General features: G+C 34.3%; 1 long non-coding RNA gene across 1 annotated transcript in view; it reads left to right on the forward strand.

Annotated features, from left to right (window-relative positions):
• LOC149812765 (uncharacterized) overlaps window positions 1-7011 on the forward strand; it is a 31137-nt gene extending 24126 nt beyond the window's left edge. The window contains exon 3 of the long non-coding RNA XR_016428310.1: window positions 6822-7011. This is a non-coding gene — a long non-coding RNA (uncharacterized LOC149812765). The remainder of the gene's footprint in view (window positions 1-6821) is intronic.
• Window positions 7012-10901: the final 3890 nt, after the last annotated feature.

Raw genomic sequence — 10901 nt, forward strand, 5'->3', positions numbered from 1 at the left:
ATCATTTTTACATTGAAAAATTACAGGTCTTAATCTGAACTAGAGTCGGGCCCTGATCAGGTATAAAATTTCACAAACTATACCCGGCTCCATGTATTAATGAGACCTTAAGGTCAGGACCCGGGTCTTATTATTTATCACCATATCAGGACCATATAGGGTTTGGTATAAGTCGGGTCCGGGTAAACCCGACCCGTTGACACCTCTCATGTGAAGTCAAGTCACTTGTGTACGTTCGACAATTTTGAATCCCTTTCATTTTGTTGCTGGAAGGGTAGCCGTGTAAACAAAGGTCACCGCATTTTTGGTTGGTATGCATGTCTTACAGAGATATAATCTTGTGCGACCAATCAAAGAAGCAGGAAGGAAGGACGGAATTCCAATCGCAACCTCTATTTATACAACAGAAGAAATCAACAGCAAACACTTTTACCGACGGAATGGCTCTCTGCAATGTTTTGATCAACTTGCTGGTTGCCATACGTGACCTTGCAGCCCTTATTCTCTTAAGGATTAAAACTAAGGGGACGCCACGGCCACTGCTGCCACCTCCACCACCACCTCCGGCACCACCGCCACTGCTGCCATCTCCACCGCTGCCACCTCCGCCACCACCGCCACTGCTGCCATCTCCACCGCCACCGCTACCACAACCGCCACTGCTGCCATCTCCACCAGCACCGCTGTCACCTCCGCCATCACCGCCTCGTCTGCCACCACCTCCTCAGCATGAACCAAGTGTACTGATGGTTCCAAAAACCATACGTAATCCACCTTCCCCATGGAGTTGAGACCATGATGCTAAAGAATTAGACCTTGCTCTAGTGAGTCCTTGTTCATGCCTTGTGTTTTATGGTTGATGAGAAGAACTCAGAGGATAATAGAGGCATGAAATAGGGCTTTTTTTAATTTTTTAATTTATTTTTTTTGGAGGATATGAAATCAAACTTCCCTACCTGGTGGGCGTGTCTGCGGTGCCATGATATGTGTACTTTGGTTTGGTAATCAATATAAGCCTTTCCATGTGGTGGCTTATGTTTGTATTTTGTCATCAAATCTGTACTTTGCATGTATAGTGGAGCAAGCCAACTTAAGGTTCTTTATAGTTTTTTAATATTTTTGGTTGAAGGGGCAGCATGAGAGACACTCCAAAGCAAAAAGTAAAAAACCACCTCACTCACTACCGAGGGTGTTGTGTGTTCTCCCCCAAAGACAAATTGGTGTGTTCTGGTACTAAGGAATATCTTGGAACCCACAATAATTCATATGACAATGTTACCCATGATGATTTTATAATAAAATAACATATAAAAAAGATAGATACGTGTTTGATGAAAATATCCTCCTATAAGATAGATATGTGTTTGCCGTTAATGTCCTCCCATAAATAGCTTTGCACATTCCTGCAAGTCGAGCTTGTGTTACAACACATTGTCGTCTTCTTGTTTATGCCTTGTGTTACAAAACATTCTCGATTTGTTCCTACCTCGTGGAGATAACTATAAATCGATCGATTGGTGGGCATCGTAGGGGGATTTGTCGGCCATCTATTTTTACAATCTTCTCTTCTTTTTCATTTTTGTTAGACAGTATGAAAAAAACAATGACGCACAAGCATTCCAACAAGTGCCATTAAGGCGTTGTGAGTACCTTTCTTTGTCATTATGCTGTTGTTGAAGAACGTATGTCATTGTGAGTGCCATTAAGGCGTTTTGTTATTGCAGGTAGATGTTTTTTTTATGGTTAAAAAATTAAAGTTATTTGTAAGACGCTAGGTCCTATTAACAAGAATACTTGGTTACAGATGCGAGGAAGGGCCTCTATCTTACCCGGTATCGTCCATTCACTTAGTATATGCAATGTGCAAATCACGGTTGTAGTAACATACTACCAATTTGTGAGATATTGTTGTGTTTGTTAATATCGATTTATAAGTTATTATGCTGAATTAACGTATTGATTTGTAATATATTATGCAATATGTATATTAATTTGTAAGATATTATGTATTTTTTTAGTGTCGATTTGTAAGATATTTGTAGTATAATTTTAAAAAGTGTGCATGCAAAATTTATATTGTTGCGCGCTTGCGGTGGCGATTTGCATATTCAAACCGTTGCTTCTTTAGCGATTTCTATTGAAATCGCTACATAATGTTATAGATCTAATTAAATTGTTGTCACGTGAATCACTATCGTCAACACACATATATGATAAATCATTTTTTTATTGGCATGATAAATAATAACTCGATGCATAGTATAAGCAAATAACAAATCGTTGTTGCTTTTATACTATGATTCATTCAATCATTTCTTTGACTTGCTTAACTAATCGGTATTTGTTGTTATATGCATCTTGAATAAATCTTAGTAAATGTTGTGCTGGCTAACACAAATTGATATCTTGCTTATGACAGCGGTGAGCTTATCATCTAGTTATAGTGAAGATGATGTATCTCAATTATTGGAAAGTTATAAAGAAGTGAACATCTGTACTAATGACGCACCTAAAGAAGTGAACATGTGTACTAATGATGTACATGATAAGAAGGGTACAAGCATTGGATTCACTCTTGACTTGATTGTTCCAGCAGAAGAAACACAATTTGATAATGAGGTAGACGATCATGACAGTACACTTGACTCTGTTCCTATAGAAAGAATGCAGTTTAATAATAAGGAAGTTGCATACAAATTTTTCAATGATTATGCCTTAAAATTTGGCTTCAGTGTTAGAAGGTATTCTTGGTCAAAAAATGCATAGGGTGTCGTGGTGAGAAAGACATATGTTTGTTCTAAAAAAGGTTAAAAGAAGTCAAGTGAAAATCTAACAAGTAGCAAACCATATGCAAGATATGGCTATCCAACGAGAATGGTGTTAAAAAGACTTCTGAATAGAAAATATATAGTTCGTACTTTAATCAGTGATCATAACCATAAATTAGCAGCTTCATTTATGATACCTATGTTAAAGTCGCATCATAAAGTAATTGAAGCGCATGCTGCAATTGCTGAAATACACAAGAAAAATATTATTTAGCGACAAAAATTTATGACAAAAATAATTCGTCACAAAGTTGTGACAGATTAGTGAGAGAAAACTATCGGTCTGCAAAATTGGTATTAGTTGTAGAATTAGCGACAAAAAAATTCCATCACAAACGTCATCGAAAATTTGCGATGGATTAGCGATGGAAAAATTTTGTCTTATATTTCGTCGTAACTTCACGATGGATGGGCAACAACATTTTTTCTGTCGCAAATTGGCGACGGCATTTGCAACAGAATTTTTCCATCGCTAATCCATCGCTAAATTTCTCATAAAACTCTAATGTGAGCCCTCTTTCTGTTTCATTCATCGCACACCCCCGCCCTTTCTCTCGCCCCATTGTTCACCCTCCCTTCTCCCCCTTCCGGCGATCGCCTCCCACTCTAGCAGCTTCGCCGACACCACCTTGCTTATCTGTCAACACAAACACCACCTTTCGCCTCTCTCCTCACTTGCTCGTCTATCGATGTTGGCACCAGCTTTATCTTCTTTCCTTCCCTCTTGCTCGTATGTTGATGCCGACACCAGCGACCTCCTCTTCCAGGTGTGTCTCCTCCCTTCCCTTTTTTCTTTCCCCTCATCTCTCTCTCTATCACCAAGCGGGTCGGCGGAAGGGGTCCCCCCCCCCCCTTTTTGTCTTCTTGGTCTGGAAAGGGCCATCGGCCCCTGCCTCCTCCTTTTCAAGAGTCGCAGGGGGCTTTGCACCCCCCCCCCCTCCCCCTTTTTCTTTTTGGTTCGGCATGGGCCATTGGCCTCTGCCCCTCTTTTATTTTCGGCAAGCGTCGATGCCACTGCCCCTCTTTTTATTTCTGGCAGGGGTCAATGCCCCTGTCCCTCTTTTATCTTCGGTAGGGGCCAATGTCCCTGTCCCTATTTTATTTTCGGCAGGGGCCGATGCCCCTGCCCCTCTCTCGCCCCTATCCTTTCTCTCACCCTTTCTCACCTTGCTCGCTCGATGTAACCCTAGCCTTTGTCTCGCTCTGCAGCCGACCCACGCTCAGATCCTTTGCCACCTCTTGATGAGTTGTTACTCCTGTCGTATATAAATGTGCTTTGCATGTATCTACCTGAGCTAATTGCGCAATGCTTAGTGCTAAGCATCGCAAGTGACTAAAAATGCAATGCAAAAAGAAATAAAAAAAAATATAAAGGCAATAGCATGTAAATCGAGTAAATGCCCATGTTGAGTAAGTGATGCAAGCGCATCTTAGGTTATTTAATTTCTTGGATGTAACAATTTCTTGTTCACACTCACTTGGTTGTGGATATTTAGGATTGCTTTGATGGAGTTTGGATATCATGTTGAGCATGATTTTAATGTATGAAAATAAAAGTGTTTTTATTTTTGGAGTTCGGATTCCATGCTAGTCATGGTAGTAGTTAGCGAGATATTGAAGTGTGTTTGTTGCAGGTACATGTTTGACATTGTTTTAATATGAATGATTTGAATGTATTGCAATGTTTGATGTGACTGTATTCATGCTTGAATGAAGTTATTTTCAATTTGATTGTGTCTTCTATGTAAAATTGTATCATGAAAACATGTTTCAAATGAATGTATTGTGTTATGAATGGGTTTGCACATGAAAATGAATGATAAGTTATCAATGCTTCAAATGAATGATTTTGCACATGAAAATATTAAGTTATCAATGCATGCATCATAGTTCTTGTGATTGAATGACATCATATATATATATATATATATATATATATATATATATATATATATGTGTGTATATATATATGTGTGTGTGTGTGTGTGTGTGTGTGTGATATATATATCAAATCATTACAACCATCATGAATGCATGATAAATTAGACATAAGCATGATTGAACACATATATGCATGATTGAATCACCATAAGAGTTTTTTTACAACATTAAAACACATATATGCATGATCGAATCACTATTAAAGTTTTTTGACAACATTAGAACACATATAAGCACGATTTCATCACTATGAAAGTTTTTGACATCCTTAGAATACAAATATGCATGCTTGAAGCACTATGAGAGTTTTTTGACAATATTAGAATACATATAAGCATGGTTTCATCAAAGTTTTTTGACAACATTAGAACACATATAAGCATGATTCCTTCACTATGAAAGTTTTTTTACTACCTTATAACACATATATGCATGATTGAATCACTATGAAAGTTTTTTTACAACCTTAGAACACATATATATGCATGATTGAATCGCTATAAAAGTTTTTTGACAACCTTAGAACACATATATAAGCAAGATTTCGTCACTATAAAATTGTTTAAATGCCTTAGAATACATATATGCATGCTTGAATCACTATGAGAGTTTTTTGACAACCTTAGAACATATATATGCTTGATTGAAGCACTATGAGAGTTTTTTGAAAACAATAGAACACATATAAGCATAATTTCATCACTGTGAAAGTTTTTAACTGCCTTATAACATATATATGCATGATTGAAGCACTATGAAAGGTTTTTGACAACAATAGAACACATATAAGCACGATTTTATCACTATGAAAGTTTTTTGACTGTCTTATAACACATATATGCATGATTGAATCACTATGAAAGTTTTTTGACAACCTTTGAACGCATATATGCATGATTGAATCACTATGAGAGTTTTTTTACAACATTAGAACACATATAAGCATGATTTCATCACTATGAAAGTTTTTTTACAACATTAGAACACATATATGCTTGATTAAAGCACTATGAGAGTTTTTTGACAACAATAGAACACATATAAGCATGATTCCATCACTATGAAAGTTTTTTACTGCCTTATAAGACATATATGCATGATTGATGCACTATAAAAGTTTTTTGACAACATTAGAACACATATAAGCATGATTTCATCACTATGAAAGTTTTTTCACTGCTTTATAACACATATATGCATGATTGAATCACTATGAATATTTTTTGACAATCTTTGAACACATATATGCATGATTGAATCACTATGAGTTTTTTTATATCATTAGAACACATATAAGCATGATTTGTCACTGTAAAAGTTTTTGACAACCTTAGAACACAAATATGCATGTTTGAAGCACTATGAGAGTTTTTTTACAACATTAGAACACATATAAGCATGATTTCATCAAAGTTTTTTGACAATATTAGAACACATATAAGCTTGATTTCATCGCTATGAAAGTTTTTTGACTGCCTTATAACACATATATACATGATTGAATCACTATGAAAGTTTTTTGACAACCTTAAAACACATATATATGCATGATTGAATCACTATGAAAGTTTTTTTACAACCTTAGAACACATATATAAGCATGATTTCATCACTATGAAATTATTTGACTATATTAGAACACATATATGCATGCTTGAATCAGTATGAAAGTTTTTTGACAACCTTAGAATACATATATGCATAATTGAATCACTATGAGAGTTTTTTTACAACATTAGAACACATATAAGCATGATTGAGATACAAAAGATATTTATTTGACAGCCTTATAACATATATATGCATGCTTGAATCACTATGATATTTTTTTGACAACCTTAGAACACATATCTGCATGATTGAATCATTATGAATTTTTTTCTGTCAGCGTAGAACACATATCTGAATTCTGTTAATGTCCTTCACTTTATTGCTAGCTAGTCGATGTGCAATTCATTCATGTTACTTTGATTGTCTTAGATTAGGTGCATTGCATATAATTTATTTCATTATATTTTGTTTATCAATACTAATCTTTCTTTTCTCTTATAGGATGCTGGAGATAATCAGCGTAGAGGAGCCGATGGAGGCATGGATGAATGGGCAAATCAAGACAATGAAGAAGATGATGCTCAGAATCTTGGCGATGATTAGATTCATGTGTTGAATTGAATTTGTTGTACCTTCTTGTTGTTTCAAAAGAAACTCTTTGTAAATATTCACTTGTAAATAATTAGAACTTGACGAGGATTATAGTGGATCAATATTTTTTTTCACCTTGTATCTTGTGTTAAATTTATTTCAGATGCTTTGTATATGTATTTTTTATGTGTAGTTTGTTTTTTATACACAGGATATATAAATTGTGTAACAAGAAAAGTTTTTTCAATATTTATATTTCAAATAATTTAAATTATTTTTTACGATGGATTAGTGATGGATATTAAACATCGCTAATTAGTATCGACCACCAATTTAGCGACAGATTAAGAACGGATATTTATCTATCAGAAAACTGAATCGACCAATATTTTATGATGGATTGTAATCCATCGCAATTTCTTCACTATATTAGCGATGAAATTAGTGACGAATCTGTATCTATCGTAAAACCAAATCTCTACAGATTAACGATGACCTTGCGATGAATCATGGCATTCACTAATTTATCATAAATTAGCGATGAAAGTAGCGACTAATGTTTTTTGTCGCTAATTAGCGACTAGGAAATTGTGATGAAAGTTATCCGTCGCTAAAATATTCAATGATGGATTACGACCATCACTAATCCACAGATTTCTTGTAGTGATAGCTGATAGTGTCGGCATTGCACCAAGGAAGACATACAATTTGTGCATGCACATAGATGGTGGTCGTGAGAATGTGATATTCACACCTATAGATCTAAGAAACCACTTGAGAAGGAAGATGACAAATAGCATGAAGAATGGAGAAATATGTTCTTTGGTTGATTACTTACAGAAGAAATCAACCAATGACCTTGGTTTCTTTAGTACAATACAACTAGATGAAGATGGATATGTTGTGAATATATTTTGGGCAGATTCAAAGTCAATAGTGGATTATGAATGCTTCAATGATGTGCTTATTTTTTATATGACAATGAAGATTAATACTGAGCAGTGGCCATTTGCGCAGTTTTTTGGAGTGAATCATCACTCATATAATTGCATATTAAGCGGTACTTTTTTGTATGACCAGACCAAGGAAAGCTTTGAGTGGTTGTTTAGAGTATCTACGCAACCAATAAATGGGAAGCACCCTGAAGTTGTACTTATAGATAGCGATCACGCAATTACAGCTGCAATGTCTCATGTATGGCCAGATGTATATCTTCACCTATATGTGTGTCATAACTTTCAAAATGCAACAAAGAACATAGAACACATATTTAATCAGAAGATAGTGTTTGATAAAAAGTTTACAAGATGTGTACTTCAAAGCATAGACGAGGTCACCTTTATATCTGATTGGGAGAAAATGATTCAGATGTACAACCTTAAAGACTGTGTGTGGTTACAAAATTTATATGCAAATGTGGGCATTGTCATATGGAAGATAATACTTTTGTGCAGGTCTGATAAGCATACAAAGAGTTGAATCTATGCATACCACACTGAAAAAAACCTTGTATTCATGTTTAATAATGTTTCGTTTCATGAAACAATATGAATTATTTATAAGTGGTCTTAGACCAAATGAGCTTGAACAAGATATGAAATGCTTCAACACATGCACTTTAACTTTGGGCATAAAAATATTGATGTGACTTGCAGATCTGTATACACTAATTGTACTTGAATGGATTAAGAAGGAGGTTATACAAGTCATGAATTGCAACATAAAAGGATGTATCCAAACTGAGAATATGCACAAATACTATATTCTATGAGAGAGCAAATAGCATATGAAAATGCAAGATGTACATGTTATGTACAATATTGACAACAGAATAGTTGCATGTATATGCAAAATATATGAATTTGAAGGTATTTTATGTCGTCATGCATTAAAGGCACTTAATCAAGAAAAGATACAAGAAATACCTTAGTCATATTTAATGCGAAGATGGACGGGACAAGCAAATATTGAACTATTGGATACAAATAATGTCAGTTCATCTGCTATTGATGAGAAGTGTCACATAGATTCCTATTACCAACAACTATATAGACCACTTATGCATGTTGCAGATTTAATATAAAAAACTAAAGAAGCCTATGTATGTGTGAGAAAAGTGTCAAGGGAGTTACTTAAAAACGTGCAGTTAATTCACCATCAGTCTGTTGCAGCTCATAAAGACCATTCCAAGAAAATGAGAGCAAACAACAAAGGTAAAAAGCATGCTTCTCTTGACCTGCATGAGAAGTTGCGCTGAAGCGTAAATATCATCTTTAACATGTCAGGAGTCAATATTGTAGATTATGATAGAAAAATTCACCTAACGAAGGGTATCAAAAGAAAATCTACCTCTGATCGTAGTTGTCAGAGAACAAAAGGTGCATTAGAATTGGTTGGCAAGAAAAGATCTAAAAAACAACCAACCCCTAAGCAAAAGCAACCAAGCCCTTCGCATGAACCGGTATGTAATACATTATATTGCTTTTTATGTAAATTGCATTACATGCAACTTATGAATATCTAATTTGTATAACTTCTAACATGCAGTAATACCCTACAGACGTGCACTACAACATTTGAACCTTCAATCATCCCGACCAATTTGAGTGAAACGATGGTATCAGTTTTACAAGTCTTTTGGTATGTAATCGTTGTAGATACAGAACAATTTTTTTCTTGTAGTGCAATTTTTATTTATGAATGTTAAACGTGTGATGATGATTTATACATGAAGTGCTAACTAATATAGCATTTATCGACTACCCCCATTTGGTAAATCGCTAGTATTAAATCATTGTTGCTAAACATGTGATTCAAATAATTATTTCCTTAGTAGGATCAAATTTGGTCGCTAAATGGATCTAAAATACTTTTACATTAGAGAAGATTTATTTGGGTCTTAAAATTATCCAAATCTCTTATATGTCCGATCCAAATTCTGATCTGAGTTGAAACTCTTTCCATATCCATTTGGGTCGACCCAAATACTCTGCAAAGATCTCATAATTTTTTCAATTAAACATTAAATAACTTAAAAAAATGTTGAAATTTTATGATAATGAATTTGCTAACTAGTCAACCAGTCAGTTTAAAAAAAAAAATCTAATAAATTATAACTGGTTGCAAGTCAGTCGGTGTCAAGCGAATTACGATAGCACATAGCCTTCAAACGTATAAATCATTTCAGTCTTTTATCAATCATTGTGTATATCGCGATAGGAAGACAACTCATTGTGTAAATCATAATTTTTATACCACACAACACTAAACATTTTTTCAATTTTTATTTACAAAGGTTGAACATTACAATGATTTGTTCAGTAGCAATTGTGTGTAACACATATTAAAAAAGGATTTATACACTTATAGAATGTTACGTTACAAAAAAGAATTATAGAATTAGAACAAATAATTATCGGGACATCGATTTGTATTCATGATGTATAGTAACTAAATACTCATGTTTTTTGTAAATCAATGTGGTTATAAATTATGTTGATTTGTAGTTATGAAGTTATCACAACAATGATATGTCGTTGTTTGTCTTTGTGAATGAAATCGATTTATATTTATGAAGTTACCTCAATTTGTATCATTGAAGTTACTTTGATTTGTAGTTCACTAAGTCTAAACATCGTGTCGATTTGTTTATTGTTTTTTTTTACTTATTATGAATCAATCATTATGTAAATAGAGATATGACATATCGTTCACATAAACAAAGCTCATAAAGGCAAATCGTGATAGGACAAATCTTTTCTCTTTTATGTCCGTGGTTGTACAAATCGTGATCGAACACTTCCTCTATAAAAAATAAATCATGATTTGTTATAGAAAGAATTATATAATTATAGATTGTAACATTATACCAAAGAATTATAACTAGTTGCAAGCCAATCGGTATCAAGCAAATTGCAATAGCACGTAGCCTTCATACGTACAAATCATTTCAGCATTTTATCAATCATTGTGTAAATCGTGATAGGAAGA

Source organism: Nuphar pumila, chromosome 16, assembly GCF_984573655.1.
Source record: "Nuphar pumila chromosome 16, dmNupPumi1.hap1.1, whole genome shotgun sequence".
In the NCBI taxonomy this organism is placed as follows: Eukaryota; Viridiplantae; Streptophyta; class Magnoliopsida; order Nymphaeales; family Nymphaeaceae; genus Nuphar; species Nuphar pumila.